This window comes from Macrobrachium nipponense, chromosome 1, assembly GCF_015104395.2.
Source record: "Macrobrachium nipponense isolate FS-2020 chromosome 1, ASM1510439v2, whole genome shotgun sequence".
Classification (NCBI taxonomy): Eukaryota; Metazoa; Arthropoda; class Malacostraca; order Decapoda; family Palaemonidae; genus Macrobrachium; species Macrobrachium nipponense.
Genome location: NC_087200.1, coordinates 51319823 through 51337082, shown reverse-complemented (window position 1 = coordinate 51337082; position 17260 = coordinate 51319823). Strand labels below are relative to the sequence as shown.

The window sequence follows — 17260 nt, the reverse complement described above, 5'->3', positions numbered from 1 at the left end:
CCAAGAAATTCTACATATAAATATATACATGAGATTCTTGCTGCATTGATAGATGCGTTACAATTGTAATTAATGGGTAAAGAAGACGTCTTTACAAGTACTCTTTACCCCCAAGACAATTATTATGAATTAATGATTGGATTATCTGTTGAATGTTAAATCACGGTATTTTCTTGGGAGCAGGGGCTGACCCCGAGATCTTGATATTTTCTGTTGAGCGGTTTTGACTGCTGAGTCGTCCGGCCGTTTTACCAGTTGGATGACATCATTAGTGCGGTCCTTGGGATGTCTTTGACCTTGTTTCGGGATGCCGATCTCTTCCTGGGTTCCACTGTCCATTAGGAAGGCTGGCTTTAACCTGTTGATAGATATCCAGTCTTCCAGCCCATGGATGTTGACGAGGTAGGCCTTTGGTGTTCTACTGATGACTTGGTATGGTCCTCTGTCGACAGTGGGCGGTGGGTGTCGTTCCTCATGAAGACGTGTGTACAGGTTTTCAGGCCTTCTGGGTTATGGGTCCTGTCCGTGAAAGTCATCCAGTGGGGCGCGAACTTCTTAGCAATTTCTCTTACTCTTGGAATGGGTGTATCCAGGTTGCCCGGCTATGTGGGGAAGAATTCTCCAAGTATGGCCAATGCTTCACTGCAGACTTTTTCGCTGGAGATTCCATGCCGTTTGCCCTTGGTGCAGAGCAGAGACCCAGCAGGACCCAGGGCAGTTGCACCCTCCAATTCTCATCAAAGCTGCTTTTAATGAACGGTGGGTCCTTTCCACCATACTGTTGGCCGCAGGGTTGTATGCCATCGAGTTCTGACAAGAATGCCTTTTGTAGTTGTATCATCCAGCACACCGAAACGGCTCATCCAACTTGATAGTAGAGCTTCCGCGCAGGCGTTTGTTGATGCTTCTACCACTGGGGTTGCTTCCGTCCATCTTGTGGAATGGTCTATGACTGTCAGGAGGTATCTGGCGCCCCCTAATTATGGCTGAGGTCCTACGATGTCTACTTGGATGTGCCCGAAATGCCATCGTGGTTGAGGGAAGTCTCCGATGCCTGATTCCATGTGCTGGGTGATCTTACTTGTCTGGTACGGTATGCAGTTGTTCACCCATTCTCGTACGTTCTTCCTGATCCCATGCCACGTGAATTTCTCTGTCATCAGGCGTGTTGTTGTTCATCCTGATGGATGGGACAGCCAGTAGATGATGTCGAACGACTGCTTTCTTTCATGATGAGGGTATCAGGGGCTGGGGGCAGCCTGTGCTGGTGTTGTAGAGAAGTGTTGATCCGGATTCACCTATTGGCTGTGCTGTAAGTGCCGTTTCCGGGTCTGTGGCCTGTTCCTTTGCCAGGTCTTTGCAGGCTATGCCCAGGTGGACTAAATTTATTTTAATCCTTGATAGCGCGGCTACCGGGCTCTTCTTGCTGAGGGACGTAGCTGATGGTGCATCCAAATTCAGAGATAGCAGCATGTCTCCTATCTCTTTGTGGAATGCATGTACCAGCAGCTTGTGATCTGTTAGGATGGTGGAATGGGCTGCCGTCCAAGAGGTACTTGAAGTGCCGCTCGGCTTGGTAGATTGCCAGCAGTTCTTTGTCAAATGCACTGTAGCAGGTTTCTGGCAGCTTTAAATTGCGGCTAAAAAATGCAAGTGAGTGAAGGGAACCATCTACTTTCTGCTCCAGCACGGCTCCACAAGCAACATTGCTGGTGTCGATGGTAAGTCTCAGGGGGGCGGTGGGGTCTCGATATGTTAAGATGGTGGCTTTGGCAAGGGCTGCCTTCGTATGTTTAAATGCTTTTGCTGCGGGACTTCCCAAGTCAGTGCTTTTGGCTTTCCCTTCAGCACTGGTTAGGGGATACGTGATGCGGGCGATGTCAGGCACGAATCATCGGTAGTAGTTGACCATGCCGAGGAACTCCTGCAGGGACTTGATTGTTTTTGGTGTTGGAAAGTCCTTTACTGCATCCACCTTGGAGAGACCTCATGTCCTAGGAAGTCTACCTTCTCTGATGATCAAACTGTTCTCCTGAAGGCATTTCAGCACGGCCCTGACGTGACCTAGGTGCTCCTCCGGGGACCTGGAGAAGATCAGGATGTCGTCCATGTAGCAGACGCAGAAAGGTAGGTTCCCCAAGATGCTGTCCATCAGGCGTTGGAATGTAGCCAAAAATTTAATGTGGCAGGATAACAAGCTCAAAAAACAAGCAGGCAAACCCTCCCTCCCCCACATAAACTTAACCAATCTGGCTGCCAAACTCACCCTCAGCCACACTTTCCTCTTCACGCTACAGAAAAATGTAGGATAATTGATTCACCTATACTCAGAACAAAAAACACAAACACATGTACTCACCCTATCTCCAGATACTCAGGGCTAGCTGTGCTGTTCGCTGGAGGTCGCTGAGACACCAACAACCGCCGCAAACCCACACACAACCAACAACAAAGAACTATAACCACGCAACTCAACAGCAACACAACAACAAGCAAGAACCACAACCCCACAACTCAACAACACAAGCAACCAAGGACCACAACCCCACAACTCAACAACACAACAACCAAAAAGGACTACAACCACAACTCAAGAACAACACAACAACCAAGGACCACAACCCCACAACTCAACAACACAACAATAACACAATAACCAAGAATCACTAACAACACAAAAACGAAAATATAAGCCAACACATACTCCCACTAACAACACCAAGAAATCACAACAGCTCACCAACCACAACCCTCAACAACTCACAACTACAACCACTCACATATAACTCAACAGACACTCACAAGCACAACAAATCTAACAACACAGGCACAACAACTCTAAAGCAAACAATATCAAATTTAATAACAAACTAAACAACAAATCAATAACACAATTTAACTGACCATCAATGCTTTCAATACTCTTCACAGACTGCTGCTGACACTACTGACCATCACTGGCTCTGATTACGGACTGCCTCAAAACTCTGATCATATCTCTAACTGAGGCCGAAGGTGGAGTAGGAGAAGGTATATGTCCCGAAAGGCGTGATGATAGCTGTCTTTGGAACGTCGTTAGGATGTACTGGCACCTGAAAGTAAGACTTGAGCAAATCCATTTTTGTGAATATCTTAGCCCCATCCAGGGCTCCTGTTAGATCCTGCATGTTTGGCAGGGAATAGTGGTCCGGTGTTGTCACTAGGTTCAGCCGACAATAGTTCCCACAGGGCCAGGAACTGTCTGGTTTCTTCACCATGTGGAGGAGGGATGCACATGGACTCATGCCTTTTTGCAGATACCCATCCTTTCCATCTCGGCGAATGCTCGTTTAGCATCCTAGAGTTTCTAGGGCGGCAGGCGGTGGAACTTAGCATGTGTCAGCAGGGCCTATGGTGGTAATGTGGTGTTGGATGCCGTGTTTGGCCTGGGTACCTGGCACCTGATACAGTTCTGGCTTGAAGAAATCTGGGAATTCGTGCAGGAAGGCACTGTATTTGTTCGATGAAATGGAGCATTCCCGGTCTGGTGGAGAGTGGTTGGGAACAGCAGGTTGCGGTATCCAGCAGGTGTTTTCGGCAGACTTCTACCAGCAGTCAGTGTTGTGTGAGGAAATCGGCACCTAGTTTGGGAAACTTGACATCTGCGAAGATGAAAGGCCATTCATATTTATGGTCCAGGATGGATATTCTGCAGGCCAGAGTTCCGTAACAGCAGATGGGGCTTCCATTTGTGGCCACTAGTGTGGCTGGGGCGCCAGACGTGAGGTTGCAGTCCTCCCCCAACAGCGGAAATACCGACTGCATAGCTCCCGTGTCTGTCAGTATCCATTGTCCTGATATGGTATTGTGGATGAAGAATCCTACTGGCTGGGATTCTCTAATGTTTGCGGCCACTGCTGTTATGGGTTGCCACCTTCCTAGTTTTTTGTGAACAAACAGAGGGCTCTGCAATTTTTTGGCATCTTTTCTGAACCTCCGATGGAAACAACACCAGGCTGGATTTGTTCACATCATGTGCTTCTGTATACCACATTTGTGTCCCCCATCTCAGCTTCTTTTGCTACTAGGCTGCAGGCTGCAGGCTGCAGGTGTTGCGGCGTCCTTGGAGGCCATGGTGGCCTCATGCAGTTTGTGTGTGAGGTTCATCAATTTGTCCATTGAGAGCATGTTTGCTTCCAGGATTTGTGTACTCACCTCCTGCGGAAAGCACCCGCAGGAATATTTCCTGTGACAAAGCTGATCTCATCCTTCGTCCTTCTGAGTAGAAGCCTGGCAGCATCAGGAGACCTCGTAGTTCGTCCCTGACATTCCTGGGTGATGTGTCCCCCAGGGGGCTGGTTCGTCAGGTCAATGGCACGTTGGGCTCTCTCTGTGATGGGCATGGAGTACGTGTCAATGAGTTTCTTTTGTAGGTCTTTGTACTTCACTTTGCCTGGCTACGAGTCCAATCATGGGGGGGGATTTTGTTGAAGACCCCCTTCGGCAGCGTTGTCATGGTGATGTCCACTTTGGTTTGCTCGTCTGTTATCTTAGCTACACGGAAATGTATGTCTGCCTGCAGGAACCAGGATGCGGTATTTTGCCATGAGAATGGTGGCAGTTTCATTGCCTGATTTATTGCTGCCTTTGAAGGCGAGAGGGGGATGCAGAGGATCTGTGTGTCCTCGGAACAACTTTTTACCTCAGTGTGGCATTTTGCCTAACCAAAACACAATAATCACCGTATTTCGTTTGTTAATGGTGTTTGGGGTTCATCACAAGTCAAAACTATACGCCGTGTAGTTCCATTAATGACTTCTGAATAAGGTCAATGTGAATCGTAAATGGCAGTGTTCTCCGAGGAAGGAGCTTTCAGAGGTCTAGACTTTGTCACTGTATGGTTCTGTTAAAGACCTTCCAAAGGTAAATTGCCGTAGTGAGTCTGTTAATGTGAAACAAAACCTCCGTGTTTACCGTCGTTCCTCGGGTCACCAGTTGTGAGGTCAAAGAAGACAGAACTGGGTACTAACTAATTTATTATCTGGACAAAGGGTATGCATAGCAGCGTGCGGACAGGAACGTGGTGCCTGACCCCAGGTCTTGCGACCCGCACACTGAGTGAGAAATTTGTTTGTTAATGGTCAATCAAATAACAATAACAAGAGACATAAAGCACATACAGTGATAAATATACATGAGATTCTTGCTGCCTTGATAGATGTATTACATGATTTGCAATTAATGGGTAAATGTTACAAACTCCCAGGTTGCAATACAGGTTCTATTAGGTCTTTATATTCACTAGGATTGCAGTCAGTAAATGTACCTCAGTATTAATGAAAACAGAAACAGAAACTCAATGAAACTTAACAATATTTATTATTAACTAGAAAAAGACTTAAGTCAACCTTGTGAGATAAATACACTTAATTTCACAGATGAATAATTAAGAGAACAAATACATGGTTCTCGGGAACTCACAAGATACCCTGAAGCTAATACACTAAACCCTAATCAAGAGAAAATTCCAAGAGAGAAAACATACTTAATATATGACGAGTTGGATCCAAAATAAGGCTAGCCAAAATCACCAATAACCTAATAATAATAAGGTAGAAGAAAGAATGAGATGAAAACAAAGAAAACCTTAATTTTCCTACTTACAACACAAAGCTAAGCAATGTGGAACCCAGTCCACTAAATACCAACTCACAGTATCAGATAGTACAACATATACATGTAAATAAATATATGAATATATATTATATATATATATATATATATATATATATATATATATATATATATATATATATATATATATATATATATCTATATATATATATATATATATATATATATATATATATATATATATATATATATATATATATATATATATACATAAACAAATATCAAAATTACCAAAAACATATAACTTCACCTCCATTGAAGTACCAGAAAAGGGGTCGAATCCTTGGTCCTGATCAATCCACCAATCTGCTATCAAAAGGGCTAGTACTGTACGCCAGGTACTAAAGGGCAATACATTGTCCTGATGCAAGAGGAACGATAATACGTCTTACCTGACGGCAGCCTCGCTGCTTGTCACCTAACGAGCCAAGTTGCTCTCACTCCCATACATAACAGCTGGACGAGGATGACATGGCAAGTAAATCCAAAATCCAGTGCTGGGATACAGCGACGACACTGGTTTTCCCGTCAAAATCCTCCAACGGAAAAAAGGGGCAGAATCAGTGGTCGCAGATGACAGCCTCTGCTAAACTCCCCACAGCAGCGTGAAGGTCGCTTGTGACAATAACACCTGCACAGAAAAAGCCGTGATTCAAGGACATGCACGCACAAGAGATGTATATTTGCGTCTGCCAGAATCCGTGAGGGAAATATCTAAAGTAAAGATTCCAAAGTCGATGGGAAACAGTTTTGGTGAAAGCTTGTCAAGACCCGAACTGCCATTGACCGGTCCACCACGTCCACACATCACCTTCCTGGTGTTTATAAACACTCAAAGCAAAAGAATAAAACAATAGTTAAAACGATAGTTCACTAATACACAAAGGAGGAGGAGAAGGCGCAAAAACACTGATAAACGACCGTGAAGCCACTTAGCTTACTGTAACACAAGAGTAAACATACTCAGCAAAAAGTTAACCTAAAAGTAAACAAGGCTGATTTAAAGTAACAAATTAATAATTTTACGTTAACCCAATATCTTCCTCCCCAAAACAAAAAAAAATTATTCACGTAGAATACTTTTTTTTAAAATCAAATACAGTAAGAATGCTGAAATGAAAATGAATTAACATAATATTTCAGAGATACAAAACCAGAGCAAGATAAATATTTGAACAACCCTGAAAAATAAAGGTTGTGGTAGATATTATTACAATACACAAGACAAAAGAAGCATGGCTTCACGAAGAAAACTTACCAAAACCAGTCAAAAGTGCACCTTAAACAAGGCTAAACCAAAACTCGAATGAGTGTGTCAACCAAAAAAAAACTGATAGACCTTACTGAGGCTAAGCATACTAAAACAATGCACTTAACCAAACCTAAATCTAAACTAATATCTAAGATAAGGACTCACTCATACCCACACTCATACTTGCCATCATATTTTACTATGCAATATATTTTCATACAAACCCAATGAAGACACGAGAAGGGCGAGGGAGGGGCATAAACTAAGATTACATACGAGAAAGGGCATCAGGAATACGGTTCTCAGATCCCTTGATAAGTTTGATTACCAGAGAGAATTCCTGCATCTGCAGAACCCACCTTAAAATCCTCTGGTTGGATCCTTTTATCCGCTCGATGAACACTAGAGGATTGTGGTCTGTGCAAATCTCTATAGGGAAAGAGAAATTCGTCCCATAGGGTTTTAAATGTAGCAGAATACGAACCAAAGCCAAGGCCTCCTCGATAGTGGAGTACCTTTTCTTTGCTGCCAATAACTTACGGCTGAAGTAAGACACAGCCTCATTTCTCTGAAATAGGACACCCCCAATGCCTACGTCACTGGCATCCACCGCAATAATGAAAGGTTTCTGAAAATCAGGAGACATTAATATTGGGTTTGACACCAACACCAGTTTAAGTTTTATAAAAGACTCTTCACATTGGAGAGACCACACAAATTTCTGTCCTTTTTCTAACAGCTTAGTAAGTGGCTGAGCAATGTCCGAGAAGTTTCGCACAAACCTTCTATAATAACCCATCATGCCAAGAACTCTCCGAACTTCTCTGACATTGCATGGCCTCTTCAAATTTATAATGGCCTCGAGATTGGCTTGTTTAGGGGCTACCTGACCCAAACCAACCTCATGACCCAAATAACATACTTTGGCCTTGCCAAACTCACACTTACCTAAGTTCACAACAAGACCGGTGGCCCTCAAAGCTTCAAACACTTTTCTCAACCTTACGACATGAGTTTGCCAATCATTGCTGTGAACAACTAAATCGTCTATATAAATTTCAGTGCCTTCCAAACCACAAATGGCTCTGTTCATAAGCCGCTGAAAGGTACATGCAGCATTCTTCATCCCAAAAGGCATAACTTTACATTCGTAAAACCCAAAGGGAGCTATGAAAACAGAAATTTCCCTGGCTTAATCAGACAGGGGCACTTGCCAATATCCTTTCAATAAATTCAACTTAGTAATAAATTTAGCGGACCTTATCTGATTGAGACAGTCATCAATGTGGGGCAAATGAAAGGAGTAATTTTTAGTACTGGCATTAACCTTACGGTAATCCACACACATACAGTACTTCCAATCAGGCTTCTTAACCAGAACAATTGGACAGCTCCATGGACTTACTGAAGGTTGGATGAGGTCATGCTCCAGCATATACTTTATTTCCTCCTCGACTATGTCCCTCTTCACTGGATTTAGTCGATAAGGACTCTGCTATATTGGGGGAAGCACTGCCCACATCTACATCATCCTGAAGCAACCTCGTCCTACCTGACGAACTCTGAAATACTTCTGGAAAGAACGGATCAGATTAATAATGTCTCCTTTTTGGGTAGCCTCCAGATGGTCCAGCCCTCCCTTCAAAATCTCTAGACTTTGAATATTATTAAAGAGAGCATCAGAAGATACCTGACCAACTAAGTCCTCAAAGTTATCCTCAGGAGGTTCTACAACCATAGACACAGGCTCATATACAATAGCTAAAGGATCTTTACCACTGGAGGTATAAGATTTTAATCTACTAATATGAAAGACCCGGCACTTTCGTTTGGTCCCGGGAGCTTCAATTTCATAATTCACCTCAGACAATTTTCTCAAAACCTTCCAGGGCCCCTTATTCCTTGGTCCGAGGAAATTGTCTGAGTCTGTACTCAATACCAATACCAATTCCCCAGGCTCAAACGACCGTAAATTGGTTTTCCTATCAAGCAAATTTCCATGCACTAGGTAATTTCTTTGTAAATTCTCTACAAATTCAACCACATTCATCTCTCCCTTCCGACCGGATGTAAGCAATTCGTGGAAAATTTCCAACGGACCACATACCCCGTGTCCAAACACCAGCTCGAAGGGAACTACACCTTTAAATAAATTTGGATGATTCCGTATTGTAAAGAGAGCAAAGGGAAGCCCTTTTTCCCATTCCTTGCCTTGTTCATAGCAGTATTTCTTTAGAACTGACTTAAGTGTCTGGTGGAATCTTTCCACCACACCCTGACTCTCTGGATGATAAGGTACACTGGTAGTGTGCTGAGTGGCCAGTTCAGCACACTTACCCCTAAATACCTTACTCATAAAATTCGTCCCGCAGTCAGTCTGAATTTTACGAGGGAGTACATATCTGGAGAAAAATTCAATGAGCTTCTCAAATACTGCTCTGGAAGTAATTTTTTTCATTGGGAAGGCCTCAGGAAATCGAGAAGCCCTGTCCATGATTGTCAGGAGATGAGTAAACCCAGTCTTTGTTCTCGGCAAAGGCCCTACCACATCTATTATCAATTCTACAAATGGTTCCCCAATTGCAGGAATTGGATTTAAAGGTGCTTTAGGGATTACTTGATTGGGTTTTCCCATCACCTGACAAACCTCACAGTTGCTAACAAATTGCTTTACTGATAATTTTAATCCTGGCCACCAAAAACATTTTGCCCCCTTCTTGAAAGTCTTCAATACTCCAAAGTGACCAGAAAAAAATCATCCTGTGACAACCTCAAAACTGACACCCTAAATTTTGAGGGAACCACAATTTGCTCCACTTGAGAAGTCTCGCTCAAATCATGTGTAGATGGGCGACTAACCCGGTATAACAAACCCTTTATTACACAAAACCTTGGTTTAGTTAAATCGGCTGTGTCACCCAACTCAAAATCAAACTCTTGTTTCTGAGCCTCAATAAATGTTAAACGGTCCCAATCAGGTTGCATGATATTATCTCTAATACTACTAGGACTATCTACTGGTCTGGGCCTTTCTAACTCTACTCCTAAACTACGTAAATCTAAGTCATCATCATTTATCAAATTTGCTGCCTTAGCAGATGCCCGGGTCGTTATGGCTACTGGACAAGCATCCATAGTTGATATAGGGAATAATTCCTGACCCTTATGGTCCAACATGTCATTTCCCAAAATACCATCAATACCTGGGATTGGGAGACTCTCCACAACCGCCAACTCAGTTACTTTGTTATACCCAGGGAAGAATAACTCAACTTCTACCAATGGAGCTAAAAACATAATGCCCTGAATATTTTACTAGACTATTTAACGATTCTTTTAATACTAAAGAGCGACCAGACCCTGTGTCTCGCAAAAATTTCACTTTAAGGACTCCTGAATCAGTAATCAGTCTACCAGGCCAGATATATTTATCATAGAGTCATGCCTGTCTACTCCCAGATGGATTCACATTACTGCCATCACCACTAATCACATTACCACTATCAATCACTGATGATTTCTCAACCTTAGGATTAGTAGGAATAGACTTATTTGAAATTAGGGATATGGGATTGTGACCATTATTGTTACTATTTCTCTGGAGATACCTTCTTCTTGCATTACACTGAGCCTGATAATGCCCGGGCTCATTGCGTCAAAAGCAGGTTCCTCTACCTTTACCCACGTTACTAGACATAAACCTGTTGTTTTTGGAAAAGACTCAAGTGTGGCTCCCACTTGAGTCTTTTCCCTGACCATTCTCATTCCTAGAATAGGTTGGAACACCTGAATGTTTTACCCTAGTATCTCCATCATTACCAGATTTCTTATTAAAATTACTTGGCCTATCAGACTGGAAATTTATTACCTGAGACCCAAAATTACCGGACCCTGCTCGATGGGTCAAAACAAACTCATCGGCAATCTGAGCCGCCTTTAGACTGACCGCTTTTACTTCTTCTAAGTATATCCTCAGTTCCTTACTGCAATATTTTTTTAATTCTTCCAAAAGTATTAGTTCCCTCAAGGGGGAGAAAAAGGCCACCTGTCGGCTCTTTAACCAATCATCAAACTGCTCCTCCTTGAGCCTAGCAAATTCTACAAATGAAAGAGCAGCCAGCTTAGGAAAATTCCTAAATTTTAGGTGATTGGCCTCAGGGACAAGGTCATAGGCCTTGAGGACCAACGCCTTCACTTTATTAAAATCATGGGCTACACCCTCCTCCAAAGAATTATACACCCAGATTGCCTTGCCCACGAGCCTACACTGAATTAAGACTATCCACATCTTGGTGGGTCAAGACAACCTGGTAGCTACACATTCATAAGCCTTAAAAAATTACATCAAATACAGGGACCAACTTCAGAGCTGCCCCTATATTAAATTTATCAGGAGGTGGTCCACAGGGAGTACTTAATCTATTAGGAGAACCTTGCAACCTAGCCAACTCCAAATTTATATTAGCCATTTCTAGCTCATGCCATCTCACCCTATCGTTCTCTTCAAACTCAAGCTTCATTAACTCAATCCTCTTGCATATTAAATTATATTCACTGTCCTCCTGTGACACCACAGGCTGTACTGGGGCTACATTCATCGGGAGAGGGTTTTCTACTAAGAATGGGTTAGTGGACACATTAGCTTTAACTCGCAAATTAGCCTGCCCTTCAAAAATATTTCCAGTATGAGGGGGATCTTTGAACTTAACAATATTTATTATTAACTAGAAAAAGACTTAAATCAACCTTGTGAGATAAATAGACTTAATTGCACAGATGAATAATTAAGAGAACAAATACCTGGTTCTTGGGAACTCACAAGATACCCTAAAGCTAATACACTAAACCCTAATCAAGAGAAAATTCCAAGAGAGAAAACACACTTAACGTATAACGAGTTGGATCCAAAATAAGGCTAGCCAAAATCACCAATAACCTAATAATAATAGGGTAGAAGGAAGAATGAGATGAAAACAAGAAAACCTTAATATTCCTACTTACAACAAAATGCTAAGCAATGCGGAACTCAGTCCACTAAATACCAACTCACAGTATCAAATAGTACAACATATATATATATATATATATATATATATATATATATATATATATATATATATATATATATATATATATATATATATATATATATATATATATATATATATATATATATATATTATATTTGATATTTGTTTATATATATATATATATATATATATACCTATATATATATATATATAATATATATATAATATATATATATATATATATATATATATATATATATAGATATATATATATATATATATATATATATATTATATATATATATATATATATATATATATATATATATATATATATATATATTATATATAAACAAATATCAAAATTACCAAAAACATACAACTTCACCTCCAGTGAAGTACCAGAAAAGGGGTCGAATCCTTGGTCCTGATCAATCCACCAATCTGCTACCAAAAGGGCTAGTACTGTACGCCAGGTACTAAAGGGCAATACATTGTCCTGATGCAAGAGGAACGATAATACGTCTTACCTGATGGCAGCCTCCCTACTGGCCACCTGAAGAGCCAAGTTGCTTTCACTCCCGTATATAGCAGCTGAACGAGGATGACACGGCAAGTAAATCCAAAATCCAGTGCCTGGATACAACGACGACACTGGTTTTCCCGTCAAAATCCTCCAACAGGAAAAAGGGGCAGAATCAGTGGTCGCAGATGACAGCCTCTGCAAAACTCCCCACAGCAGCATGAAGGTCACAGGTGACAACAACACCTACACAGAAAAAGCCATGATCCAATGACACACACGCACAAGAGACGTATATTAGCGTCTGCCAGAATCCGTGAGGGAAATACCCAAATGCGTGGTCCGAAAAGTAAAGATTCCAAAGTCGTTCTCCAAGTAAGTCAAAATATAAATGCTGCGACGGGAAACAGTCTTGGTGAAAGCTTGTCAAGACCCGAACTCCCATTGACCGGTCCACCACGTCCACACATCACCTTCCCGCTGTTTATAAACACTCAAAGCAAAAGAATAAAACAATAGTTAAAACGATAGTTCACTAATACACAAAGGAGTAGGAGGAGGCACAAAAACACTGAGAAACGATCGTAAAGCCACTTAACTTACTGTAACACAAGAGTAAACAAACTCAGCAAAAAGTTAACTTAAATGTAAACAAGGCTCATTTAAACCAACAAATTAATAATTTTACGTTAACCTAATAGTAAAGAAGACGTCTTTACAAAGCCTTCAGCTGAGTTACCAGCCACACTGCTACCCACAACTACTGCAGTTTTGCATGCCCACAACCAGCCATTTCAAACTCTCTTGTTTCTTGACAGAGGTAGCCAACGTAGTTTCATTTCTAGTTGGTTGGCGTGAAAACTAAATATAACCCCAGTTAAACGTGTTTCACTGAATATTGCTCCGTTTTGGCTCACAAATAGTTATGGGGAAGTTTAATGTTGCTTTGTGTGGAGTACATATGGGTCAGTGAGTTACTGGATCAAATTTGGTGGTCCACGATGATGTAAACAAACCTATTCATAATGTGGGTTTAACTAACGTAAAAAGCCACTTGCAGAGTAATGGGTGTATTATGGCTGATGAGGAGATAAAGGGAGATATTTTGAGGAATGTTAACTTGCTAGTTGTGGCAGATTAATTTGTTTGTAATAGGAATGAAGAAGGTCGATGGAGTTAGTGTGTTTGTTACACATAATGGGGTTGCGCCATATGGGAGGGTACCTCAATGGGCACTGTGTGTGTAGAATAGCCGAGGTCAAAATGGATGAAAATTGGACATGATTTGGTGTCGTGCCACATGAACAGTTTACCATGTCAGCAACTGAACACATTAGAAAAGCAATTTGTGAAAGGCTAGCTACCAAAATGACTATGAGAATGTCCTTCAGACATATTTAGCAGCAGGTTTCATTAAGGAAGTTCATTTTGGAGTGAAAAAACAGGTTAACTATGCCACTGCGCATAGTATTTAATGCATCTTCGAAAGCAAAGGATGAGCTCTCGTTAAACAATTGTCTTTATCCCGGACCTAACCTGGTCGAGATGCTTCACAATATAATGAACAAATTCAGACCTCACCCTCATGCTATGACATCAGATATTTCCAAGGCATTCCATCGTGTCTTGCTTTACCCAGAAGATACCAAATACGCTTGCTTTCTGTGGCAACGAAGACCTACACAAGCGGCCATGTATGCTTTCCAAGTAGTAGTTTTTGGTGTCACAACTAGTAACAAGTGCTTAGGACCCATTTCAGGAAAAAGGGGAGAGAGAACTTGATCCAATCCTTTTACATAGATAATTACTTGCAGACATATGAAACCTTGGAGGAGATGGGGAGGGATTATGTTGAGGTAAAATCATTACTAGACAAGGCTCACATGCCATTGACGGGGTGGGTCAGTAACATCATGCATTTTGACAAACAGATAGGAAGCAAGGACCCTAGGGAAATTTCAGTGTTAGGCATGATCTTGGATAGAGAGAATGATTGCTTGAGTCTGAAGCCATGTAAGGGGGCCAGTGTAAGCGGGCAGGGCACAGCACTCATGAATCGTAAGCTGTTGTTGCTTGTTTCCAATTTTGATCCTTTAGGGCTTGCAAACCCCATTTTTGTGAGAGACAAAATCTTCCCCCAAGACTTATGGGAAGCAGGGGTAGGATACCTCCTGATCATAACGTGTCTACCCAGCCATGCAGTATATCTAGATTATTGCAATGGACTGGATACTGACACTTTTGTGTTGCTCTTCAGAAGAGCACCGGGCACATTCTAACATCTACAGTGACAATGCCACGACCTTTCGAGCAGATAGCACCTTCTTGAGTGAGATATATGATGAAGATGTGACCCAACGATTCCTTCCGGAGAAGGGGAATAAAGTGGATATTCCAGACCCCCAGATCTCCCTGGAAGAGAAATAAGGATGATAGGGGTGGTCAAACGCACACTTGTGACCACCCTACAATGAAATGTATTTAGCGAAGAGCAGCTTTGCACCCTCATCAAGGAACCTGAAGCGGTGGTTAATAACCGCCATTGATGTACGCAGGAGATGCGAGGGGGGGATGAGGTCCTCACGCCCTCCCATCTTGTCCGAGGTGATGTGATAAATTTGCTCCTGCCAGTGGTTCCCCATGAAGAGATGTATCAGACATTGACCACTAGGCAGCTGCGTCACCAATATTTCCACCTGACAAAAACGCTTGAACGTTTCAAGCGCTATTGGCAAGATGGCTACCTTAGGTTGCTTCAAGAGCAGCACAACTTTCTGGAAGGCCACCAACTGAATTCACTGCATGTTTTCACGTCAAGATTTCGTTCTCTACCATGTGGTAATTGTGAGTACCCATATAATTGTTGTTAATAGTAAGCAGGGTTTGTGTTTAGTTTAAAACTGAAGTGATCTCAATCCCAGTGAGAGTGGGATGGCTTTGTCAGTCGGTTAAGATTCAAAGTTCACTTTATCTGTGACCGCGAAGTCACGTGGCCTACCAAGTTGGCAGGAAATTTGTTGTTGAGTAGGGATTTAGCTGTAAATATTGGGTAGATATAAGAGAAGGCTCTATTTCTTTTAATAAAACTGTAAAATCTCTTTTGCCTTTTTCATCTGTCCCTGTGTAAGGGCTGGGTGCTGTCCCTTCAAGTAGGCTTACACGCCAACAAGATCTGGCAAAGCTGGTAACAAAAGTCGTCGAAAAATTGGCAAAAACTTCAAGGCCTTTGGATCTAAATGCAAGAAATATCAAACAATTATGATGTGCAGTACAGCAAAACAAACCTGCGTCCGTAACTTTGACCTGACCACGAATTTGACAGGTATATAGTATATGTATGAACAGCAGTAGATTTTATCCTTTTCATTGTGACTATGGGATGCGGGTTCGTTTCCTGCTACCGGACATCATAATTGCGTCATATTTCTTGCTCTTGGATCCAAAGGCTTTGTATACAAGAGTATCCAAAAAGTACAAAGAATTTGAAAAGTTAAGAGGGCATTGTGTGTATTACAGCTAATCTAATGTGTAATTATTATTCTTCTTTTACTCTCTTAGGCTGATGAGTACAAAAGACATCAAATGGCTATGGCCAGCGAATTGCGATATCGAGGACTTGCACAAAGCGAATTTCTCTGGCACGAGAGTCGGGTCATGTGTGGCAACACTGAACAGTGCCAGGCCCTTGGAGGAAGACGATTTTCTCAGGACACTGAGACTCCTTATGAAGTAAGTTATGGGAACATTCATTCTCTTTTGACATGTGGTAAGAGATGGTATGCGATAGGCTACCAAGAATGGAGATAAAGATAGGTCAGTGGCTGTGAGTGTTGTTGATTAAGAACCAAGTTTGTATACAGGCTGTGGTACATGTTTAAGCTCATGATTTAGGGTAATACATACATTCACATATTTAATACACATTCAGATTTATTAGATACACATCATTTCAACCATGTACTGTCCTATCTAGGGCTAGGGACTGCCTTTTTTTGTGTACAGGCTGTAATATATGTTTACTCTCATGATTTGGGTAATACATACATTCCCGTATTTAATACATATGTAAACATATTAGATATACATATTGCTCCTACACAATGCACAAACCTGTCTGGTCTCCATGTAGGAATTCCTATTTGGCAAAGCTGGAAACCAGCCATTAAACTTTTTAACAAGGTGTATGGTAGTTAACTATCAAGTACTGGGTGGGAGGTACCCCCACCCAGTTGGTAGAGCGTCACTTTACTCGTAGACGGATGTCACATCCATATGCTACCCTCTGTTCTGCCTGCTGTTTCTTTGCCTTCTCTTCAGCTTTTGCAACTTTTCATCTTTCCCGGTGGGATAGTTCTTTGTTGTTATTGTTGATTGTGTGAATTTTTCTTCAATAATGGTTAATCAACCCCAGTTTTCATAATTGAAGGAGAGCAAACCGATTGCTATGCGGATCTGCCCTGGCACCTCCATCAAAGCGTGCAACCACTTTCACTCCTCTGTTGAAGTAGACCCACATCTCCTCTGCACATCATGCAGGGGAGTTGATTGTACACCTAATTCTACTTGTTCTGAGTGTCGCAACTGGTCTTCAGAGCAATGGAATAAGTTCTTCTTGAGGAGGAAGGACCAGAAAAAGCCCTTCAAGTTGTCATCGGAGGGTGACTCGCCCTTGGTGACTACCTAAGACTGTCTACCTTGGCAAGCAATCCTCTGGAGGCTTTCATTCTCCCAATGAGGCTTTTTGTTCTTGCTGTCCCTCCTTTGGGAGAGCCTTCTTCCTTG

The 17260-nt window shown here is 41.9% G+C and overlaps 1 protein-coding gene and 1 long non-coding RNA gene across 2 annotated transcripts in view; one reads left to right on the top strand and one right to left on the bottom strand.

Annotated features, from left to right (window-relative positions):
• Nucleotides 1–16240, top strand: part of LOC135220168 (uncharacterized) — a 38254-nt gene extending 22014 nt beyond the window's left edge. Inside the window, exon 3 of the long non-coding RNA XR_010315592.1 lies at nt 16037–16240. This is a non-coding gene — a long non-coding RNA (uncharacterized LOC135220168). The remainder of the gene's footprint in view (nt 1–16036) is intronic.
• Nucleotides 1–17260, bottom strand: part of LOC135218780 (uncharacterized) — a 138965-nt gene that overhangs the window by 72203 nt on the left and 49502 nt on the right. The window lies entirely within an intron of this gene.